Here is a 24,639-nt window from a genome sequence, read left to right on the forward strand (position 1 = left end):
CCAGGTTGCTCCTTACTGTGGGAAAAGAGCAAAGTCAGGGTCTGAAGAAGGGGAAAAAAAACCCCCAGCAAACATACGGGGGTCAAGAGAAACCGGGATGCAGCCGTATTCTGCTCCAACCACGCACAAGTGCTAGGAAGTTTCTGCTGCACGGTGTCAAAACCGGGCTAACACTGATGAGGAGAAAGCGCCTGTTCTGTGGATCAGCTTAGAGCAGTTCTCCTTACAGGGGTACCCTTCAGCGGCCTGTTCCACCGGGCAAAGCGGTGGCGGCCCAGTGTCACACCCCGGGCGGGCACTGAGGACGCTCCCCGGTGAGGGGGCGTGTCCGGGGCGTGTCCGCCGGGGCTGGGCGGGGCACGGGCGGCGGCGCCGGTGGGAGCGGGCGGAGGGGCTGCGGCTGCGGGAGCGCGCCCGCCCCCCGGCCCGGCATCGCCTGTTGCTGCGCCGCTCCTCGCTGGTAACTATCCCATGTAACTGTGGCTCGGATGGACGAGGTGGTGGTGGTTATTATTATTATTATTATTATTATTATTATTATTATTATTATTATTATTATTATTATTATTTCTTCCTCGGTGCTCACGGGAAAAAAAATATTAAAATTAAAGTTACTATGAAGCGGATTCCTCCGGGAGCAGTTACCGCTCTCTCGGAGGAGCGGCCGGCGGGGCGGGGCGATGGGAACCGGGGAGAGGTGCGGGCATCCCGGGATGGCCCTGCCGGCTGCGGGGAGCGGTGCGGACATCCCGGGATGGCCCTGCCGGCTGCGGGGAGCGGTGCGGGTATCCCGGGATGGCCCTGCCGGCTGCGGGGAGCGGTGCGGGCATCCCGGGATGGCCCTGCCGGCTGCGGGAGCGGTGCGGGCATCCCGGGATGGCCCTGCCGGCTGCGGGGAGCGGTGCGGGCATCCCGGGATGGCCCTGCCGGCTGCGGGAGCCGTGCGGGTATCCCGGGATGGCCCTGCCGGCTGCGGGAGCGGTGCGGGGTGGCTGAGGCGGCGGGCGCGGTGCGGAGCCGTGCCCGGGGAGCGGAGGACTCGGGGCTCTGCTGTCGGTGTCACACTGCCCTAGCGCAGCAGTGCCGCTGAATGTGCCGGATGGGGTAGCAGGTGTAAAGCTGGTGCTTCCTCATGCAAACCAGGTCGAGCTGAGCCAAACCTTTTCAAATTAATTTCGGCTATGTAATTACTTTGAGGAATAGGCCCGGCACCGCAGTCCTGGATTCACGCGAGTCCCACTTGATACGGTGTGACAGAAATTTTAGCTGGGTACAAAGTCTTTTGGGAGTGACTTACAAATGCGGGCTAGGGCAGGGAGGGAGAGACAGGAGAGGGCAGGGATGAGGGTGGGATACTGAAGTGGAGGCAGTTTTAGCATCTCTGATAACTGAAAATGTTCTCTTGAGGTTGCATTTAGGGACTGATGAGTAGTCTGCATCTGTGTTCTACGAACACTGACCACCCACCATAGTTTTCTCTGTCAAAAAATGCTTGGCTCATACATTTAATCTTTGTATTTATTTTTTAAATTCGCTTTTGTCCGCAGGGTCCCACTAAAGACAACTTCTTTATAGCTGTAACAGTTTTGAAAATTTCTGAAGGGAGCTTCCTTTGCTTCACTAATGGAAATGAAGAAGCTGGTTTGCATGTTGCAGATGACTCTGCTGTTTGTGTTCTGCCTGCAAGGTTAGCGTTTCCCTACCAGGCTGGCAGCAATCAATTTCCCGCTTTTCTCTGCTTCTCTCCTTCCTTTGCACGTATTCCACTGCATAAAGTGAGCGGAATAGGGTGAGGGGAAAATTTGGATGTCTTTCCTCAAAAGAAGCTGAGTAAATGAAATTGAAGACACATGCATAATAGGTGCAAGAGAGGGATTATTTAATACACCAAAGCATTTACATTTTTCTTTATGTAATCATCATTCAAGGATCAATACAGTGCCTGAGTGATTTATTTCATCATTGGCTCTTGTGCTTAGCGGTGCGAGGTTGAAAGGAAAACGTCACCACAAACAAATACAACACATTATCTGTGTGCCATGTGGAACCACGGGCTCTCCCCTGCTGGGCTGTGAGCTCTTTTGGGCAGGAGTAGCAATGGTTGTGGCTGCACCATGGAGCTGCCCTCCCCTGTGTGGTGCTCGGGGCTGGTAGGACGCCTCACTGCCCACCCTGCCACCCCTGTCGCTGGGAGGTGGAATAGGGGCATTCATGTTTGCCCTTGGGTTTGGAGTTAGGGTACAGCTGGAGTGAGCCTGGGAGCTCATCCAAACCTGGGAGCCCAGGCACACTCCTGAGTGCCCTGGTCATTTGTAGGTGCGTGCGCTGAAGATGACAGCCTCAGGAAGGCCAGGAGGATACCCAGAGGATACCAGAATACCCCTGCTGAAATGTTTTGCATGTCTTCCTGCCACTGACAGTGGAATACCGGGTTGCAGACTTCCCTTGGAGGTAAATGTAGCATCGAATACAAGAGTGTGACTTAGGCTTCCTTTCCTAAGGAACTTTTGCCTCCTGCATTTTACAAGGATGATGAAATTTGACTCTTATAGGGATTTCTGGGCTGCTGTGGGATTGGGTTTTTGCTCCTTTCAGATGAGAGGAATAAGGTGGTCTTTGTGTTTGCAAGATCAAAGCCTGTCTTATTTTGTTTCAGCATAAAAGATAATTACAAGAGTTGCACTTAAACCACTATCTCACTCAAAGGTTTGTGTGTAGTTTTCACTTGTGGGAAAGGAGCCCTTTTCCACTTTCTCTTCCAGAACCTTCCCACAGTGATGGCAGGGGCCATGAGAGTAGCTGGATGATGAGCCTGCCATCTCAGCAGGGGTCTGCTATGGCAAGACACGTGGGAGGGTCTGTGGCCTGGTCCCCAGCAGTCCTGGAGATCATTCTTGGGTGACTGGTGGGATGCTGCTGCCATCAGCTGCTTCCAAAGCGACTCCCTGTATTCCTCTAACAAATGTTAAGAGGTAGTAACTGCGAATGAGAAGATCAGCAGTAGTGCAGTCCAGCAGCAGAGTGTCCTGTCCACGTTATTCCTGAGTTAGACAACAAGAGGGAAGTCAGATGAGACTTCCTTTACCACACTGCCGTGACATGCAGGGCTTCCTGGCCATTAATGCTTTCTCCCTCACAGCCATCACCATCTCCATGATGGACCTGCAATTCCTGAATTTTCCCATGTGCAACACACACTTCAAGTAGCCCTTGATAAAAAATAAGCCTTCAGAAAGCACTTGCCTTCTGATCATCCATTCAAATTCAGAGGAAGAAGCAGTGGTCTGACAAGGAACATGGACAGGGTTTTGTTGGGAGCACATGCTTGGATATCAAAGGGAGAAACTCAGAGCAAAATGTCTTTTGTTTCTCCACAGGCCCATGTGTAACCTGTACTACTGCTAAATAATCAGATTTATTTATTTATTTTACAGATAACCAGCAGGTTTTTCTCAGGAAAATACAATCATTCATCCAAAACTGTATTCTCTTCCTTGTTATTAGAGAAACCACGTTTCTGTTTTGAGGGATAGATGAAATAAATACCAGTTGTAACAATGTGAGTTACCAAACTGGAATGTATTTCACCCAGAAGCTAGGACCATGCTGCTAGTCTTCCTGCTGACCTTTAGCATTGGCAACATAGGGAGCACTTGACTGGAAGATTCACAAATAGGTAACAGCATTACAAGCTGGACTTCAGGGATGGATTTCTAAATTGATCTGGACTCGGCAAAGAAAACATACTTCTTTTTCTCAGTATTTTGCTTTTTTCAGGCTCTCCCTGTGCTGCCTGTAGGCAGAGCCCTGACGTGGATCCCACTGCATGCAGGCTTTATAGTTTGAGTGGAATGGGGAATAGTCCTCATATATGCATCTGCAGCCCATAGGCTCCCTCTTTTCCTTTCTCCCTTACCTTGTGACCTGGTGACTCTTAGTATTTGCAGTGCATTCATTTCCTTCTCATTCACAAGAAGACCTCTAGTCCATTTATTTCTTATGGGAGGAAAGCAGCCCACTTAATCAGCATTTTAAATAAATCCTAGTTTGTATTTTAATCTACTTTAGTCATATTTAATCTGTTTCTATTGTGAACATCCTTATACTTCTTTTCTTCTAAGGTTTTACTCTGAATCAATATTTAACATATTTCCCTAGTTTAAAATTGATGTGTCTTTGTTGATTTTTATTATTGAACTGTCAATATTTACTCTTCCTTTCCTGTGGTGACATTTTAGCACTAGTAGTCCTTTATTAGATTGTGACTGTATGCCCTTGACTACTGCTGTTTCAGGAAGCCACTGAAGTTGTTTGCAGGGCTTTTTCTTTAAAGAGAATCTCAGAAGAAGGTCAACACATCTCATTTTGCTCTTGCAAGCCCTTTCCTGCAGAAAGTGGACTGTTTTAACTGAGAGCACTAATAGGAATGAGCAAAGTAAGCATGCATTTACATCAGAAAAGTTGCCTTCCTCGTTGCATTGAATTTTAATGTGACCCACTGAGTATGAGGTTTGGGTAAATGAATTCCAAAGTTTCCATCCCACCTACATATATGCAGTCTTTTCTTCTCAGCATATTTAAACTGTGTACGGCAAGATGGAAAAGCATGGTTCAAATTCTAGTGTCAAAATCTTTGGGGAGAATTGTGTGGCATCACATTTAACATTTACATCACATTTTAATCGGCAAGTCCAAAAGCTCTTGGAAAAGGAGGTCAGTGTCGTTCTGGAATTGATTTTCCCAAAGATAAAGCACTGTAAATGCAGTGGTAAAAATATTTGTTTCCAAGACCTGAGTACTTTACAAAATGTGTTTGTCCCTTTAGACAGAAATAGCCATATTTCTTATAATAGTGGAATTTCTTTCCTCATTATAGTTCCTGTCACCATGCTGTTATGTTGCCTAACCTTGAAATGAAAGCAGTTTTGTTAACTTTTTACAAATGCTTATTGCCATGTAGGGATTGGATTGCCTATCCCTCTCAGGGCAGATAAAAAAACCCCCAAAAGATTCATTTTCTTGTGTGTGCTGGTAAAAGGGAGGCAGTGTGCTGGGTAAAAAAGGAACTGAGCAGGAAAAAAAAATATGAAAAAGAAGCCAGTTACTGCCTTTTTTGTGTGTGTTTATTTGTTTTAATAGTTTTATATGGTCATCATTTTAGGTTACAAGGAAACAAAACCCAGTGTCTGCTCTTAAGCAGAAGTTTCAAGTTGATTCACTGAAAACATATCTTAAAATAGTATCTTTAGAAGCAACTTCTTTGTTTCATGATTATGTGAAGAAACATGAGAACATTCTCTGGTTTTTATATAGAAAAGGTCCTGAATGATTGATTTTAGGAAGTTGTCAGTGTAATTTTTCTTTTGCTTATGGGAAGAAGTCCAAAGATGAGATTTCAGACAAATTCTTCTTCGCATTTACAATTTTTTTTTTAATGTCATAAGTCAAAATCTCTTAATAAACTAGCCATCTTTTGCCCAACTTTTAAATTCAGAAGCATCTGTATTAAGCATTAGCAAACTCTTCCAGAATTTTTGCCGTGTTGTTTTCCATGCAGTCCTTGTTTGCATGACATTCTGTAAATGGACAATTTTTCTCTTCTTCCCCTCCCCATACTTGCACTGTCTTTTTGTACAGGTGGGTGTCATGAGTTCACTTTTCCATTTCTTCACCTGTGTATCCAGGTTAGAGTGTTGAAAGTAAAAACTGGATTTCAGATTACCTGGTTTAAGACATCCAGGCATTCTAGAATCTCAGTTCAGCCAATGTTAGAGAAAACAGCAAAGGAACACAGCATAAGTGGAAATAGCTTGGATTGCATTTCGCAGGCACAGTGAGGCCATTTGCATGTTAGTGACTTGATCAGTGTGACTCTAATGAGCAAAGTTCGTCAGAACTGTGATTAACACAGTGTCAGCAGAGATGTGCAATGAGCAGCAACATCAGTTTGTTTGTTGTTGGTGGGTTTTTTTGTTTGTTTGCTTTTTTGGGTTTTTTTCCCCCCTATGTATTAAAATGAAGTAGTTTATATGTTCTTAAAAAAACCCCCTAGTTTCCCTGAACAACTCTTCTCTTGGACCCAGCTCATCAGGAGAAGTCCTTACTGACTGCTCTGCTGTAAGGTTAGGCAAAACAATTCCTGACTCCTGTTGCCAAAAAGAACAAGAATCAGAGGAAAGTATCCCACTCACCAGGTTCCCAAAGCCAAACGCTTTGTCCAGATGGGGTTGTCCCTCCAAAGAAGCCATCTCTGACTGTGGGAACAGGCTCCCCTGTACCTGGTGGGGGATACCTGAGGTGCCATCAACTGATACTCCTGGGGGGCATCTGCTGGTGGGAAGTGTTGCAGTGATAACACGGAATCACGTGGACAGATGATGCCAGGTGGAAATGGGGCAGAAGAAGAACCACCATGCTGCTTCCTTCCTGATGAGGAGAGGGTGATGGCACTGAAGGTCTCCCCTGCTCGTGGAGGTTTCTCTCAGAACTATCATCAACCTTTAAACAGCTTTTCTTTAAAAAGAAACTGTCTTTGAATGTGTGTGTCAGTAGGAAGTTTTGGGTAGTATTGGAGGTGTCAGTATGCACAGGACATTTGGGACAAATAATTTAAAAATTCCTGCAAGAGAAAAATACTATTTTACACTGTTTGCTTCTTGATAATGGTAAGTGTTCTACACAATGAGGCAGTTATTAGTCTCTTTATTCTTATATTGCAAACACAGTTCTTATATTGTCTGTTTGCCTCAGGGAGATTGCTAGGTCATAAAAGAGATACCAAAGGAGAGATACTTCCCAGAAAATGAGGAAGAGATCTATAGTCAATTAGAGAGAGGAAATGTCCTTACCGGAGATCCCTTAGACCTACCTTCAGTCTCCTGTACTGGGTACAGGATAGATGACACTTTTTACTTCTGGTTTCTGCTATCAGAAGGAATCAAAATATTTGTTAATATTAATCACATTTTTAAAAACAAATAGCATCCTTCTCCTTCCTTCTTTTCATTTTGGGCATTCATTGAGTTAAGAAGGCAGTGCAGTCTTAATGCTGTGATATACCAATGAGCCCCAGTAGTTTTGTGTGAATGCTGCACACATAGATGAGAAATCCACTTTTCAAGCAAATTCAAAAGCAGCCCTTAGATGAAGGTTGTCATTTTACACTGGTTTTCAGATAAACCCTGCTTGCTGCAAAGTTGTGAGTGCCCAAGTATTTGCCTAAGTGTGCAGTTCTTATCTAAATCCCAATGTCCAGACTTTGTCAACACCCACTTTCAGAATAATGTGCCCAAGATAGACAAGCAGAAGGTCAGAAGAGGAACAAACAACTAATAAACCAGTAGTTAGGCCACTATTTCAAACAGTGAGAGATCTCTTTTGGACAAATATTTTAGAAATATGTCTCTCACTTTTTTTTGTTCTTCTTTTTTTTTTTTTTTAATGGGAGAAGTAGAATAGATAAGTTGACAGCAGCTGAGTTGAGCTAGCTTCTTAAAGCAGACTCAAATTTTTCTCAGAATCTCAGAATTTCTGTGCTACTGTGCCTTCGTTTTCTACATGCACATTGCATGTAGAACCATTTATTTTCTACATTGCAACCAATGGTAACCAGAAATCCTTGTAGCTGACCACCGTGAATCTGCCATGTATTTATCCTCTTATCCTTCCTCTCAAAGACTTTCTTGTGGTGGCATGTGCAGGCCCTCTTGTGTTGGCCCAGGTGCACAGAATCTATGCAGTGGCATTGTCCCAGAAATTCTGAACAGAATGATGGAATAGTTTGGGTTGGTATGGATATTTAAACATCATCTCGTTCCAGCTCCCCCTCCCATGGGCAGGGACACCTTCCACTAGACCAGGTTGCTCAAATCCTCATCTAGCCTGGCCCTGAAAACTTCCAGGGGTGGGGCATACACAGCGTCTCTGGGCACCTTGTGCCAGCACCACACTGCCCTCACAGTAATTACTCTCTTCCTAATATCTACTCTAAACACATCCTCTTTCATCTTAAAGCATGCCCTTGTGAAAGTTCCTTCTCCAGCTGTCTTGTAGGCCCCTTTAAGTGCTGGGAGGCTGCTAGAAAGTCCCCCTGGAGCCTTCTCTTGTCCAGGCTGAGCAACCCCAGTTCTTTCAGCCTGTCTTCAATAGGAGAGGTGCTCCAGCCATCTGATCTTCTATGTGGCCCTCCTCAGGATTTGTTCCTGCACATTCATGTCTTAACGTGGGGGTCCCAGCTCCAGAGCTGAAGCAGTACATGTAGTACATGTAGTACATGTCTCATAACAGTGGAGCAGAGGGGGAGTATCACTTCACTTGATGCTTCTTTTGATGCAAACCACAAGCACACAGCCTTTGCTTAAATGCTGACTTATTTTGCAAGGGCAGGTAGGAAGACCTGCTGAAAATATGTCCTTTGGTAAAAGCTTTGAGAATGCAGGTACCTCTGTGCTGGGAAGGGAGGCCATGAAGTTTTGATGCAAGGCTGCAGAGCAGCTGGTGCATGGGATCTTAGTAAATGCACAATAATTTCTTTTTCATTCATGAGTCTACATCTCTTGAACTCCCTGGAGGAACAAACCTTTGGGCACGGAATAGCTGTAGCATCATGGTTCTTGTGCCTGCTGTCCTCAGAGTGCTGTGTCCAGAAATTAACTTGGCAAAGGTGTCCCTGGGCTCTAAGCAGAGAAAACCCACAGTGCTTGAATCCCACTGGGATATGGAAGTACACTTACCTTTACAAATAAGTACAACAGCTCTTCAGCAATGAAGGAAACAGAGCTTGCAACATACAGCTAAGAGTACTGTGGAAATGGAAACAAAAACTAAATCTAGTCTTTGCAAAAGCATCTGCAAACCTTCTTGTTTAAATGTGATTTGCTAGCCAGAGTGTGCCCTGTGCAGTTGGTGATGCATTGCAGGGTCTGTGTGCTGCTCAGGAGCGTGGTGGGTCTTACTGCTCTGGGGAAGGAGTCAGGAAGAGATGGATGTGGGGGGGATTGTTGCAAGCCATCAGAGCCAGACCCCAGTTTTTCTTCCTCTTCCTGTTCAGCTGCAGGAGCAGCCCACGTGCACAGGAGAGAGGGGAACCAGGCAAATTGGTGGAATTTTCTTCAGAATGAGATCTTTGCCTGGCTCTGCTGTTCTTCGGTATTTCTGTCCAGGGTTTCTGACAGCTAAAATGGATATTTCATTATACGACTACTCAGTTGTGTAATATGTAATGCTGTGAAGAGCTGAAGAACATTCCTAGTTAAACCTAAACTTTAGTTACTTTCCAGAGAAATGCTTAGAAAAGGATTTAGAGTTCCTGTCCGGTAAGAAACTCATTGCTGCTCGTGTGAAGCTCGTAAGTCACCAGGTGGTCAAAGACACAGAAATGCCAGAAGGAGAATTAAACAAGAAAAAGCAAGTTTGACCAGAAGGCAGACTGTTCCTGCTGCTCTTGACACTGAACCATTTTTCTCTTGATTATTTGTGCTAATCTTTTATCTCAGCTCCTCTGTGCTTGACCTTTAGCCCTGGCTAGCAAATTGGATTAAAATAAAAGCTAAGGATGCTCCTTACTTTTCTCCCATGCTTTGCAACTCTCTGAATGATAGTGGTAGAGCAAACCATTCTTCTGTCTGTCTGTTATGTCTGGTTTCTCTTACCTGCCTCTCTCTGCCATCTGGCAGAGTGCGAGACCTTTGGGAAATCTATCCTTCTTCTCCTCTGTCTTTCTTCAGCTCCTGGAACCACAGCACCTGGAGTCTCCAGGATCTTTTGTAGAAATCAGCTATAGGAAAAGAGAAGACAGAAAGATGTGAAGGAAAACCTGAGCACCCAGGAGCATTCTGGAAAAAAAAATCTCAGCTGCATTACACATTCCTCTATGCTCGATGTACCAGGGAGAACAGCCAGCACTTCACAGGGGCTGAGGCCATTTTCACCCTCAAGCAGCAATGTGGTTTCCTGTACCTGGTCCCAGGTTTTGGGGTGGGCTTCTCAGCCAGTCTGTGCGTATTGCCCGTGGCAGCGCTTGCTAGGCGCTTCAGTGGGCACGTGGCCAGCAGAATGGGACTGGGGCAATCCCAGCCCCAGGCTCCCTGCATGCCCATGCCTCGTCCTTGGCACAGCTCCAGCTGTCTGGCCAGGGGCAGGGATGGTGGCCATGCCTCGGTTGTCCATACAGCCCAGTTGTTCACTTACAGGTCATGACTTACAGGTGACATTGGCCAGTGGTATCATCTGCACATATTTCCTTCCTCTTCAGTGCATCCAGGGGTTTAAACCTCTGCTGTTTGGGAACAGCTGAGCTCAGAGTTGATGGAGTTTGACAATCGTTGCATGAGGCACAGATAAATACCCAGGAAGGGGCTAAACAGATCTGCCTGAGCTCATCTCCAAAGTCATACTGCTCACTTGCTCAGCTGTACAATGAGGAAAGGAAACTGGGCAGCAAAGCCGAGTGGTGCTAGTGACACTGTCTCTTTTGGGGTTTTGGTTTAGGGCACGGGTTGTGTGCACCTGCTCCCTACTGGTCAGTGAGTGCCTGGGAAAATGCACCTCACTGATGGCTTGGGGGTGACCTGCAGAGATGCTGTGGTCTGTGCATTTATTTAGTGGGATGCAGAAATGAATAGGTCCAAACACTTGCTCCTTGTGCCTTGCTTCTTTTGCTGTTTGTACAGAGGATTTTTGGGCAGCTGTCTTGAACAGTTTGGAGGTTTTTCCATGCTTTATGACAGCAAAGAGGGCAAAGTGACCACTGTGTGTGTCACTTGGACAGCACAGGTCTTTTCTCCTGGAAGGCCTCGGTTTCTAAATTCCTGACACCACACACACACACACAAGATCAATACAGTTTGGAGTTTTTGTTTGCTACTGAATTGTTTAACATTTTGGTTTCCCCTGTGCCTCTTGAACGCTTTGTCAAAAGAGCAGTTAATGTTTGCTTCAAGTTTGTCTTTTAGATAACACTCCAGCTAAAGTTTTGTTCTCTTTTTCAAGAACAGTCCTTTAGGGGCTCTTTTGAGTCTTCTGACATTTGAAAACACACCTGATGTCTTTGCCTCATTAGCTTTCAGTGAGCATTGGCCACAGAAGCACAGAAAATGGAGCAGCTAAGTGAGGATGCAGAAAGAGGGACTCTGCTTGTCTGTGGATGTGCTCTGCCTGTTCCCCCACGGTACAGGCAGCTCCTGGAGAGAAACTTCCCAGGGAGCAACACAAGCAGCATCTCTGGGATCAAACTCATGCCACCTGACATGAGTGTGACGCTTCACCGTGATACTTGCTTTTGAGTAGTGGATCTCCCATCTCTCTGTGCTGCCTCAAAAGTCTTTCACCACTACCAGAGAGCAAAATTATCTGGTCTTCCCTTTTCTAACATGTGACTTCTTTAGGATTTCTAATTTAACAACTATCCCAATATCGAGTCTTCCTGACTACATTCTTAGTCAGGTGCTAAATGTGTTGTTTGCTAAAACTTGTTTCAGGCTGCCTCAAATATTTGGTCAGGTGTGTCTTGGCCACAATTACTGTCAAGGCCTGGCTATTGTTCTAGAGAGAAAGACTTTGAGAATAGGAACGTGCTTTTGGGTGCATATCCTTCAGTTGCCTTGCAGGGATTTTGTATTCACATCTCTTCTAGCCTTATCTCAGTGGATCTTCCAAGAAATAGCAATGCCAGCCAGTAGGAGAGGAAGGTGTTTGACCAGGAAGATGAATTAAAAAAACCCCAAATAACCAAAACATCAAGAAAAATCTTCTTTGTACTTACTTGAGATAAGCAACACTAATACTGAAAATATGAAGAAGTCATAACTAGTTTTTTGTGGTGCCAGTTACAATCCATGTTTGTCATTGATAGAGCGGGCAATGTGTCCCCCCCCTTCCAAAGCTTTTTCCTCTTGTATTTTTAATTGATATGTGTCATGGAAGAGATTAATCCTAAATACAAGCTCTGACTCAGAAGTTAAGTTAATCACTATGTAAAAAACATTAGGAGGATTAGATTTGTTCATATTCCTTTACAAAAATAGAGATGTAACAGGTAAGAATTTGTTGGATTCAGGACCTTTGTGAAAAGCCTGACCTCAGATCACAGAATAACAGAATCATAGGATCACAGATTGGAAAAGACCCTTAAGATAACATTAAATTCAATGGTAAACTGTCAAGTCCACCACTAAACCATGTCCCCGAGTGCCACATCGACACATCTTTTAAATACCTCCAGGGATGGTGACTCAACCACTTCCCTAGGCAGCCTGTTCCTGCCTAGGGGAGAATTTTTTCCTAATAACCAATACTAACCTCCCCTGGCACAACCTGAGGCCACTTACTCTTGTCCTGTCACTTGTTAATTGGGAGAAGAGATTGGCCCCAGCCTGGCTACAACCCCTTTCACACAGTTGTAGAGTCCTCCTGCGTTTGATTTCTGTATGATGCCTCCACCAATGAATGCCTCCATTTTTTCAAAAATTGCAATCTTTTTTTGTCTTCCTGCAGCTTCAGTAGATGCAGGACGTGCTCCTTCTGAGCAAAAGGCTGACACCCAGCACAGGGCATGGACAACCTAGTGCTGACTTTCAGCCTTCACCTGCAGGAGGATAACAGGGCCCCTGATGCAGCTCCAGAAGCAGAACTGGCTCTGCAAACACAACCATGGCAAGGCTGGAAACAAAACTCCTTCCAGTTTGGCAGTGCAGTGGGAAATACCTTTTTTTTTTTTTTTTTTTTTTTTTTTTTTTTTTTTTTTTTGGATGTGCTGTAGAAACCCAGCAAGTTTCTTGTGTTATGCAAAATTTCCCGTCCTGACAGGGAACTAATAACAGCTTGTAAGCATTTCTGAGCAGCAGTTTCAGTCCAAAACTTGGGCCCCAGGCTTGCATGTGAGAGGCTGCAAACACGAAATGGAGATTCTGATTTGAATACAGTTACAAATTTTATGAGGAATGCTGGCTTCAAAGCTTGAGAGCAAGCAGGCAGAAACTGCCAGGGTAGGAGTGAGGAAATGACAAGAGGTAGATGGAACAGTGGGGAAAAAAAAGAAAATGTGCAAAGGGAAAATGAGATAATAAAGGGAAACATGCCAAAGAAAGAGGAAGATATACAAGAAAATAGCTTTTTTGAAAGCTGAGGAGAAAAAGATGAAAACTAAAAAGAACACAGAGCAGACATGTAAAATTTCTAACCTTTAAAAACCTACAAAGTCAGAACATAAGACAGTGTTCAAGGAGACACATATGTGAGTGAATCCATGTACACATGACATTTTTTTCAGTCCTGCAGGTATTTGTGTGCAAATTTTCATCTGGATCCGAAGGAAATGGAATTATTCTTTTCTTGGCAAAAAGCTGCCTGCTGTTCAGGAGAGCAGTGTAATTTATAATCATGGGTTTTTTTCCTCCTGCCATGGTTTGCAGCAGAAGACAGGTACTTGAAATTCCGGCAGTGCCTGAGTTTGCAGCAGAACAGCTTTATCTTGGCTGTGACAGCCACCCCGTGCAGGCCAGGGGCCCTGGAAGAGCCACTTCTGCTGCTGTGTCAAAGCTGACTATGGTTCACTCACCAAAAACGGAGCGAGATTAAGGCTGAAAGTACATGAGAAGGTTGGTTAACCATGAGTCAGCCTCTGCCAGATCAGATTCTCAAAAATCATTACTTTATTTCCTCACAGTTTTGAAAAAATAACTGGTATAATAAGTGTAATTAAAAATAAAATTTTTTTTCACATCTGTTTCTCATGCTTTTTACTCCTATAAGCCTCTGGCCAGCTGGCCCACCAAAGTCAGGTTTTCATGTATTTCCTTCCATCACAAAGTCGAATTATTTCCTGAAAGAAAACCAGGAAAACTAGGAAACGCATTGGACTGAGTTAGGGTCTAACCAAGAGGCTGGTTTTCTTTTGTAGGGCTACCGAAACAGGATAGACAGTCTTGTTGCAACAGCGTCCATGAATGACACTTCTAGACCCATACCCATCTGGGAATGGGTTTATCAGCTGGAAGAGTCACTGCCAGTCTCTGCTGGAAATGTGGGACTTGCATGCTTTCCAGGGAGAGCCTTGGAGGTGTGCCCTTCTCCCACTGCAGCCAGACCTGGGAGCTGACAGTGGCCAGGCTTCTCCAACCTCTTCTTGTCACTCTCTCACCAAGTAAAATCTAAGATTAGCTCATGCACTGTTATTAATATTTCACTAGTATTCCCCTTTGCAGCAAATGGATGGTTTTGATCAATAATTCATGGTTGGGCGTAGCCCATTAAATTTGAAGTGGGGTGTATGCTTTCCTGTTATTTATTTATCATTGCTTTTATTTTACAGAGTGTTTTTTTCCCCAGCTATTTCATTTTTCACTTGCTTAAATGCCTCTCCTTCAAAGTTCAGACTGCTTGCAGGAAATTAATCTTGTGCCTTACGACTTTTAAGCAAGACTAACCTCTCTTTGAGAGGCAGAGACTGAGCCACAAGGAAAACTTTCAGATCCACTCAGTCATTTCAGTGCAGGAGATCTCTTTGAAACAAATGACTTGGGAAATTTGGTAACAAATCTAACCACTCAAAGCTCATCTGTGGCCTCAGAGCAGTCTGCTTTTTGTTTCACAGGGGTATTTGGCTACTTCTGCTGAGGGAACTTCGTGCCTCAATACCAGCAATCTGTCCTTGCGCTGTCCCCTCCTTTGCCAGTGGAGGCTGTTCTGTTGGAACAATCCTGCACACAGGGTTTGAGGAGTGTAAATCTTCCTGGGCTGGTTGCAGGTTGGATCCCCTAGTTAGAAGTGGCCTTTTGCTTTGCATTGTGAAAACAGTCTACTCATATCCTGTTTGATTTTTGTGGCTCATCTTGATTCACAAATAAGACAGTTTGTAGTGAAATTGAAATAAAGATTTCCTTAGAAGACTGTAAGACAGGTTTCAGAGTTTAGGGCTTGGAAACTGAAAGCTGCACAATCATGTGAAATCATAAACCGGTCTCCCAGCCTAGCTTTAACAGGCCATTATCCTCTTGGTCATTCCTGTGCCCCGATCCAGGGGAAAAGGTGAGGTTTGGAGAGCTGCTGATCTGGGAATTACCCTACCAAAATCATGCTTTTCCAGTATGATAGAACTTCTTGCTACATTCCTCTTTCTCCAGCCTTTCCGGGATGCAAGCCTGGGTGTCCCTCCCTGACCAAGCATAAATGTCTTGTTGCTGATGGGCACTCAAGGCTGCTGTATTTGCTGTGTGGCACAGGCTTCCCTTCATTCACACCTGTGTGCATGGCATGGGCCATCACCTTCCACCTACCTGCCTCTCCCCTCCGTGCAGCAGCCGTGCAGGATGCCACTGGGAATGCCCACACAAGGGGTTGCTGAGTCCTGCCATGACCTGAGTGAGGGTCAGGTTTCTCAGGGAGGGAGGGCACGGTGGCAGACTCCGGCTGGAGGCAAAGCTCTGGCAGGGGTAGATCTGCCCCGCTCCTTGCATGAACAGATTTAGACAAAGAATGAGATGCTCTTGTTGCAACAAGAGATATTTGATGATATCACGCTTCCACTCCCAACAGACCCCAGCATCCATGTTGTGAAAGGTTCAATGGGATCACCCAGCCTTGCTTTGCATTCTCAAGGCTTTTTTCTGGCATATATAATGCAGGAAGAATACAGTGTAAAAGGTCTGAGTTTCACATGCATTCTGCAAGGCCCCGGTCTGTAGTATTCTCTGTCCTGCAGAGATCACAGGGGGCATTTCAGGGTACACTGCTAACACAGACCCAGCAGCGGGTCAAATTACCAACTTGCACTCGAGCACATGCCATCAGAGTAATGACTCCTGCTTCACAAAGACTCATTTACCTTTCAACAGCATTGAAGTTCTCAAGGTCCATATTCAGAGGCAGATCAGTGCCTAAATCACTAGGGGTTAAAGGAAGTGTCACTGACTTTCACAGGAGCAAGGACAGAGTCACACAAAATAAAGGTGCAATTCAGATAGCATCAAACTGTAGTGGGAATTAGATCAGGTCCTCTGTACTTATATATGACCAAGATATTATTTGTTAAAAAGAGATAATTTTAAAATAATTTCCATTATCTTGATTTGCACTAGTTTTTCATGGACCAGGATGTTCCCCTTGAAAGGTTAATTTAAAATTGTGCTGTCATTAGGTCAAAGACACTTTGCGAGGTCCACAAGAACTTTCATTCAGCTTGGAAGATCTGTGCTGCAGTCCCTGCTCTGCTCCCTGCCGTGCTCTTTCCATCCCAGAGCGTGGTCTACAACCTGTGACCATACCAGCTGTGGCGAGGAAGACCTTGCATTATATGAGTGTGATTTTGCAAAGTAATGGCTTTTGGAGGAAGTAATTTCCTGAAGCAGAAGCGGCCTGCAGGAAGGCAAAGTTCTTGGGAGATTGCAGTGGGCAGTTAAAAACGAGAGAGCTAAGAGGCGGGTGTGGCAGGAAAGGCCACCGCAGGAATACCCTTCCCTAGTGCCCAGAAGGAAACTACTGACCTACAGCAGACCTCAGCTCCTTCCTCAGCTGGGGATCCCTGCAAACCCCCTCCTGGCTGCCAGAACACAGCACTGCCAAATCAGATGGAGCCACTGGACCTCTTCTTAGGCAGATGCCCCAGAATCCTTCAAATGTAACTCCCATACATTTTTGGAATTGGGATAACTGGTTCCTGCATGCTTTTGGGTTGTCATTTACCTTGCTCAGAGACATCCAAGCCTCGTGGCAGGAGAACACAGGCAGTTTCTGCCCTTCCTAAGGCTCCCTAAGGCACCCGGGGGTGAAGGGGAGGAAGGTGAGAGCCTGTTGGCTGCTGAGGAGGTTGAAGTGAAAGTGCTCTGTCACTCGGAGCTGTGGGGCTGACTCAGGGGCAGAGGCGAGCAGGAGAAGTCGTACAAGGGTTTGAAGCCTCGGTGACACAGTCTGGCTGATCTGCAGTGAAGTGTGACTGCATTACAGGGGCAGCGGGATGGGAGTGCCAGCGCTACAAAAAGTGCTTGGAAAGAAAGGTCCTTCAGGCACAGGGACAATAAGGGGCAAGACTTTTGAAGTGTTGTAGTGGTGACAACAAGGAGGAAAAAGATTGGTTTTGACCTTTGCAGCTGTGTCTCAAGGGCACGGTCTGTTAACAGTTATAGTCCTCCCTCTGCAAGTGATTGAACACAGTGCATTCTAATTTATGTTACTTCATTTATAGACAATCATCTTTGACATTTCCTAATGTCTTTTCCTGTAATTGGAGGACCACCTCTCCTTTTACTTTTTTACCTTTCATGCACATAAATCTCCAAGCAGCTGCATGGATATTTTGTCCCTAAGACTGAAGCTGTAGGTCAATTATATTGTTTTTCTGAGGTGGGACAGAAATGGACATTTAACTCAGTCCCACAGTACAGCCTGTCCTAGCACCAGCTGGCCCGTTCTTAGCCATAAGCATACTTTGTGGCAAAATGCAAGCTATTTATATTGTAGAGTTACAATTCAACACCCTTCTAGGAAATCAGTACTACAGTAATAGCCTGCAGTATCCCGCCCTGTATAAGAAATTACTTTGGAGACGTCATTCTCATGGACTCCTACGTTGTCAGCAATAACACAAACATCCACCACACAGGTACAAGTTAACCAGGTACAGGTAGGAGATAACTATCGCACCGTCCCACTTAAATGTGTTCCAGTGCTGCCCAGTAAAATTGTTATTTGTATGATGCTTCAAGGATGCATAGTGCAGGGTTTAAACAGTGTGTCATGACAGGGCTGCAGCTGGGGTTGTATCTAAAGACTACCTAAGTTTAATAATATTTGGTGAAACAGCATTATTATTAATAATATTTGGTGAGGCAGCATTATTACCTATACAGTGGCAATCCAGCAGGTCTTGAAATGAGGCAGAAAAAGGGATTAATGGTCCACATGGCAAATACCTTTTTTGTTTATGTTTGCCTCATCAATCCATCATACTTCAGATCTCATCTTTGCCATCCTTGTATTTCCAAGCTTGTTTGAACACTTCTTTAACACAGCTGGTGCCTATGGGATGTGCTGGTATTGAATCAGTGCTGAGGACACAGTGTTGAGCTCAGTCAATGTCAAATGAATATCAAATAGCATACAGCTTAGTGGAAACTCTGAGTTGCTCCCCTACCTTCTGCATAAGCTGCAACAACTCAAGAGAGGGTGCTAAGAGTGTTAAGCAAATATATCTGGTAAAGGAAACACCCACCCCAGTTTTCCTGTGCAAGTAAGATGTTAGATTTAGAGCACACATCCCTTTGGTGCCCTCTTCCTTATCTCGGAAAAGACATTGCATCATTTAATGGGATGTCATGGAGACCAACAAAAGTAATTAAGGGTTTGGAAAATGTCTGTAAGAAAAAAGCTGGGACAAACCATCAGGCTGGTGTAAAATATCCTAGAAAACAAAGAAGAGGAGCTGTGGCACAGCCTATCAAATAATCAAATACCGTAGAGGAAGTATTTTTTAAACAGAAGTAAGTAATCAAAAATACCTGGAATGTGTTTTAACGTACTTCTGAATAGAGCAAATGTATGTTGATTCAAGGGTGGATCTTAATTATGGAGATTTTTTTCATGAGGAGGCTTCCTTGAATCACTTTACAACAGCGTGTAGCTCATGGTCCAGCTGGTCTGGTAAATGACTGCTTTTTTCATTAAAGACATACAGTTTGGTAATTTTTTTCACCTCCCTGCTTTCAGAGGTAAAAGTCAGAACAGAAGTTGCTGAAAAAGCTGAAGGATGATTCTTCAGCCTGTGGAAAGTGGCAAGAATCTTGCTGTTAAGGCGGACCTTTCTTAAAATCCCTGTGAGACTGATTAATAACTTTTCTCTCTTGATGTTGTGTTTTCAGATCTGAGGCTTCTACAGTGCTGTATCGTCAGGGCTTGAAAGATAGTTTATATCCGCATGCATCAAGCACTTTTACATGTGACCCTCAGTGCATTGGGAAATGTGTCCTTGAAATCTGTGTCAGTTGTGAGGTGGTGTGAGGAGCGCTGTGTCCTTTCTCAGGCTTCCCTGTTCAATAAAGGCTTGGACAAACTGTAGGGGGACACCAGGATGGTACTGAGATGGAGCACAACAGATCAGAGAACAGGAAGAGAGGGCTCAGCTTGTTCAGCCTGGAGAGGAGAAGGCTGAGAGGGATCTTGGCATCTACACCAACCTAATCAGAGCTTATAGAGAAGATGGAGCCAGCCTTTTGGCAGCAGTGAACGCTGATAATGAAAAGGTCACAAGTCGCATCAAAGGAAATTCCAACCACTTGCATGGAAAAAGCTTTCACAGGGAGGGCAGTAAAATGTCGGCAGAGGTTGCGTGGTGATGCTGAGGAGTTTCCATGCCTGGTGACTCTGCCCCAGCCTGGCTTGGCAGCCAGCCCTGCCTGGTGGATGAGGTGTCACTGCAGACCTCATTGTTCCATGCCCCAAATGTGGCTACCCTTAGCAGTGAAGAGAGGAAGTGTTTTGAGCGTGTGTGTGTTCCGTGAACCAGGGCGGTAGTAAGAGGAAGCGGTGCAAAGGCCCTTATTGGAGGAGAACTGAGGTGAAGAAGCAGAGACCAGAGAGGGCTTTGTTTCCTTATAAAGACAAAAATCTATTGCACTATGGGGTTTTGTCACCACTCACTTCCCTCTCTGGGTTCAGTCGTGGGCTCGCACTCTTGGGCTTGTCTGGTTGCTCTGCAGAAAAGGAGGAGTTTCCTTGTCTGCAGTGACAACTGCTTTGCAGTTCCTCCACCCTACAAGACGTTTAGTTTGCTCAAGAAGTTCTGCCCTTTCCGCTGGATTTGCAGCTGCTGAGCTCTTCATTGCTCTGACAGCTTGGACCCACTGACTGAGCTCGGGAGGTAAGATCACAGCATCTCGTGGTTTTTTGACAAGCTGCTCTCACTGAGGACCCCAGCAGTTTAACTGCACAGGAAATTGTGGTCGCCATGAAAAAACAGAGCAGGTTTTGTATTCATGTGAGGCATTTTTAAGTAGTCTTGTGCACAGCATTTCTACTGACCTTCAGGAAAGTGTTTGATGGATTTAATTCAGCAGAGTAGTTTTTGACTGAGTAGAATGGTAGTGTTGGAATTGGCATTGGCTTGGAAGGGCATGATGAAGTAAGGAGCCATTATTTAGATTGCAGACTGGATCCATGTAAGAAGGTAATTTTAATTTCAGTGATGAAAAACACTGATTCATAAGTAGAATGTATTTTGGCTCATAGTGCTTACAATGTAATCTGCTGGCTGTTAGGACATTTATATCAGATTTTTAGAAATGTAATTTTACTTTCCCAGTGGATAAATAAAACTGATTCACTATAGAACCTGATTGCAGTAGGGACTTCTGCTTAAAAAATAGCGATATGGGGTGGTCCTAACGTTATATTTGCCTTTTAAGATCTTGACTGATGAATCTGGTCAGGCTTGTCCCTTGTCTTCTTTGGGATTTCAGCTCAGGCTCTAGATGAATTGCGAGTTGTGAACATCTTCAGATATATTAGGTGGTTGTACTGTGAACAGGAGCCTCCAGGCTTAACCGTCCTCTCTGTAAGAGCAGTAGCCTTGCTGGTTTTGTCATATAGTGATTTCCTTGGCTCATGGATTTGGTTTGAACACTGACCCAATGGAACTTTAGGTCTTTGTTATCACAACCAAAGTCACAGACCAGGTTGGCTGACTGATCTCGTGCTGCTACAGGTGTCAGGTGAAGATGATCTCTAGCAAACGCAGCTGGCTGCTCAGCAGATGAGGTTTGATCATCTTGCTAAAAGCAGATCACACCCTGAAACCACTCCTGTAGAGAAACTCCAGCATGTTTCACCTTCCTTCCCTCTTGTCTGCCTACATGAGCAGTCTGGCCTCCTGAGCTGGGAAAGCTCTCATAAGTAGACAGGAGATGTGGAAACCCCCTCTGTGTTGGGAAACTCCACTGAGAAGTGATGCTAGAGCCAGGAGGGGCTGGGAAGTACCTGCCTGCTTGCTGGTAACGTGAGTGGGGATTTCTGCTTCCATCCTGACCATAATGTCCAGATTTACTTAGCTCAGAAGCTGAAGGCAGTGTTCACTCTGTAGGTCAAAAAAGGGATGTATTAATATTACTGGGTTTGAATATGCTTCCTCAGCTGAACCTGAGTGACTGTTTGGACTGAATATTATTACAGTTATAAAATGTTTGTACTTAAAAAAAATCTAGTGGTGTTGCTCTTCTTCTTTTGCTCACAGAATCTGCCACACACTCCATTGCCTTGTATTTTGCTATCAATTTTTTTGACCCTGTTTCTTTCTGATTTCACTCATGAGCAGCTTAAAACATAGTTGTGTAGCTTGGAGCAGAATTATCTTGATAGAGAACCTACTGTGAAAATCGTCACCATATGTTTTTTATAAAGCATGAAAGAACTCAGATGAGATTGAGTAAAGGGGAAGGAAGGAGAGGGGGCGGACCAGGGGAGTAGAGTACATTCAGAAATGTAGCTCATTTTCATACTCAGCCCCTTCAAGCAAAACAGCAGACTCCAGTGAAATGCTGATATAAAATGTAAAATATTTATCAAAATGAAAACTATTTAGGAAAAAAATCTGAAACAGTATTTAAGTGCTACAGGATGGAGTACAGGAGGTTCTGTTGGACACTCCATGCAGTTATCCACGGGGAAAGATGTAGGATGGGAAATAAATTCCTTTAGGAAAGGCTGTCTTCTCCTTTTCTTGCATTAGTTACCAGGCTTCCACAGCACATTTGGGTCAGTACTTTGTGACCTGACCTCTTGCGGTCAGGCTGAAGTACACAGGAATAGGAAGAGATGATTCTGTCTCTCCAGGGTTTTATGCCCATCTGTCACCCCAGGTGTGATGGGGCAGAGCTAGGGTAGATTCTCATACCTATTTCCACAGCAGACCCTGCAGATGCTCTCCTCTTCCCGCGCCTTTGTTGGTGAAGATGGAACTGGGTGGGACAGGGCTTTCTGTGCAAATGGGACACGTGTTGAATGGCTGAAGGTGTTTGTCAGCTCGAGGATCAAAATGTTCCTTTATCTAAGGAAAAATGTTTTCACTTTAAAGCCTGTGTTGATAAAGAGATGAGAAAGACAAGTGGGACAACAAGAAATGTAGCATACTGGACCTCTTTTTTTTCCCTAAGAAAAATAGTAAGCACCTATGTGCTGTCTCCCTAGTAGGATGTATCTGGCAGATACAAGACACATAAGGAGCGTATATATACGTTCAGAGCTCTGCTTTTTCAATGTCTTAATTTTCTTGAAGGATTACTCCTTCCTGCCAGTGAGCAGTATATTGGAAAGGGATCTCCATCTCTTTGCAGATCCTGTGGATTTTCCCTTCCTAAACCCTGTTGACCAGTATTTGATTTAGGATTCAGGCATCACACTGACAAATAATGTCCTTTATAAAATGGAACATTAACAAATAACTCGTGGGCATTGCTGTGTTCTTCATGAACAGTGATAAATGTCTTTTCTCTGTAATTTTTTTTTCCCCCAAATGGTATAAGAAAAAAAAAAAAACAAAAAAAACACACAACAACAACAACAAAACAGTTAAAGTGCAACATCTTAATAATCCCAGTGCCTACATAAGTGGTAAGATTTGCTGTTGCAGGCACTTTTAAAAAACCTTTGAGGCAAAGATTGTCATTTATTGTGGGCTAAATCATGAATCTTTGTAATGTACTAAGGAGGAAGTATTTGCCATATCTTCAGAAAGACTCCTCTCGGCATCTTGAATGCTGATTTAAACAGCAAGATCCCACTCAAACTGAAGGTACTGTGATCCAAGTTATCCATTGCCTACAGAGCCAAGTATGTTTCTGTCTGCTTTAGGATTTAAGATTCAGCTCAGCATCTTTGAGGAAATTAAAAAAATACTCTTATTCATCTGTAGTTATTTCAGTAGGGAAAGTGTCATAGCCCAATATGCACAACATGAAAAACTAACTTTTTTTGATGAACCACCTCATGTGTTTGAAAATGTTGCAGTCTGTGCTTCTTAAATGATTTTCAAAGCCTGTGTTAAGAAATATGCCTAATTGGCGTGCGGTTCCAAACCTGTTTGTGTTTGCTGATATTGTCAGCCATGGTGAGCAGCTGTCTGAGTAACTCACCGGCACAGAAGAGAGATACGGACTCTAGTTTTTATCTTAGATCATGAACAGAAAAAAAAAAAAAATAAAAAAAAAAAATTATCCACTCAGTCTGCCTGGAAGCTGTGACACCAAACAAGAATAAAGGACATCAATGGGATTGTTTGTTTGTCTAAGAAGGCTGGATACTCCAGAGCTATCACTGCAAATGCTCACTGGCAGCTCACTTTAATTTGGCATTGAAGCTACTATCCTATTTTGCTGTGGGTGCAGTATGGATCACCCTGCTTGTGCAGGAATATAAGCACAATATTTTGATCAGAACTGTAAGAGAAATTACAGCTAGTAGTAAATATACAGGAGAAAAAGCATGATAGTAGCAAATATGCTGAGACTGAAGTTTAATTGAGAGAGAAACTATTCTGGATTATGCAAAAGAACATGGTTGGCTGATCGTCAACAAGATGGCTTTGCCTGCTACATTTTGGTTGAAGGTTTTTGCTGATGAGCACAGGATGAAACTTTCAAATTGAGGAACTTCTAGGCCACACTGCTGTAGTTTTGTAGCACTGATTCTTCTTTCAACATGAGATCTACCGTATCGTTTATCTTTTTCTCACCCTTTACTGGCAATGAAAATGGCAAAAACTTCTCTCCAGAAGGAAAGTATCAAAACCTTACTCAAAAATCTTCTTCTCTTGTCTCCTCCTCTGCCCTTCCACACTGTAGGAAATCAGCTGAGACAAATAGTTTGAATAGAAATGCATATGGATATATGGACTTATGTGTGGGATCTTACGAGAGAAAGGTAGAAGGAAATATTTCTGGGGAGGAATATCCTGTCAGGGATATTAAGATGAGTGACCAGGAATAGGCAGGTATGCAAAGGTGCAATAAATATGGGACAAAGATAGAATATGTCTGAGATACTCTTGTTTTACCTTGTACTTTTCTGGCCTTCAAGATGCTTCAGGACTATCAGAAGGACTTCTGCACAATTCTAAGGCATCTTCTCTCAATTCTCCCTGCTGGTGGCATGATCCAGGACAGGCTGTGCCTTGGGGGTAGTGCCTTTCCCAAGAGGAGAATCCCTCATTGCTGGGGGTGCCTCTTGATGTCAGCTGGGAGGGAAAGTCCAATGCAGAAGAAAGCTGGGGAAGTATTCCTCAGCCCTTACAGAAAGCTGGACTTTGAAAACAGAATTTGTGAGTGAGGTAAGAAAGAGAAAAGGAGCTAGAGCTATGAGCTCTGGTAAAATAAGGGGCAGAGTTGTGGCGGGGGGGGGCGGGGGGGGGGGACACGGGACAATCTCACAATGCCCCATGAGACTCTGACAGCTGTGTTTTGCAACACCAAGTGCCTCTTATTTCATCACTTTCAGAAAAAAATAAACAAGTTTAAAGACATGATAGCAGGAAATTTATATATGCCAGGGACCATGTGTCATGTCACTCTCCAACAGCTAGACAAGTTATCATATAATTAGCAAAGTACCAGTGCATTAACAAAGCAAAGCCCTGGTGGTAGAAAGGGAGTAAATTTTAATTTC

General features: G+C 44.3%; 1 protein-coding gene across 5 annotated transcripts in view; it reads left to right on the forward strand.

Annotated features, from left to right (window-relative positions):
* The first annotated feature begins 392 nt into the window (after positions 1–392).
* The window catches only part of LCP1 (lymphocyte cytosolic protein 1), a 49,623-nt gene continuing 25,376 nt past the window's right edge, over positions 393–24,639 (forward strand). For 2 of the 5 annotated variants that reach the window (XM_040055770.1, XM_040055773.1), the window contains exon 1: positions 19,670–19,846. The gene's annotated coding sequence lies outside the window, so the exon portion shown is untranslated. Of the gene's footprint in view, positions 461–1,559; positions 1,688–2,316; positions 2,452–19,642; positions 19,847–24,639 lie in introns of those variants that run through there. The other 3 variants (XM_040055772.1, XM_040055771.1, XM_040055774.2) reach the window with 3 other exon arrangements.

Source organism: Hirundo rustica, chromosome 2 (genome assembly GCF_015227805.2).
Source record: "Hirundo rustica isolate bHirRus1 chromosome 2, bHirRus1.pri.v3, whole genome shotgun sequence".
Classification (NCBI taxonomy): domain Eukaryota; kingdom Metazoa; phylum Chordata; class Aves; order Passeriformes; family Hirundinidae; genus Hirundo; species Hirundo rustica.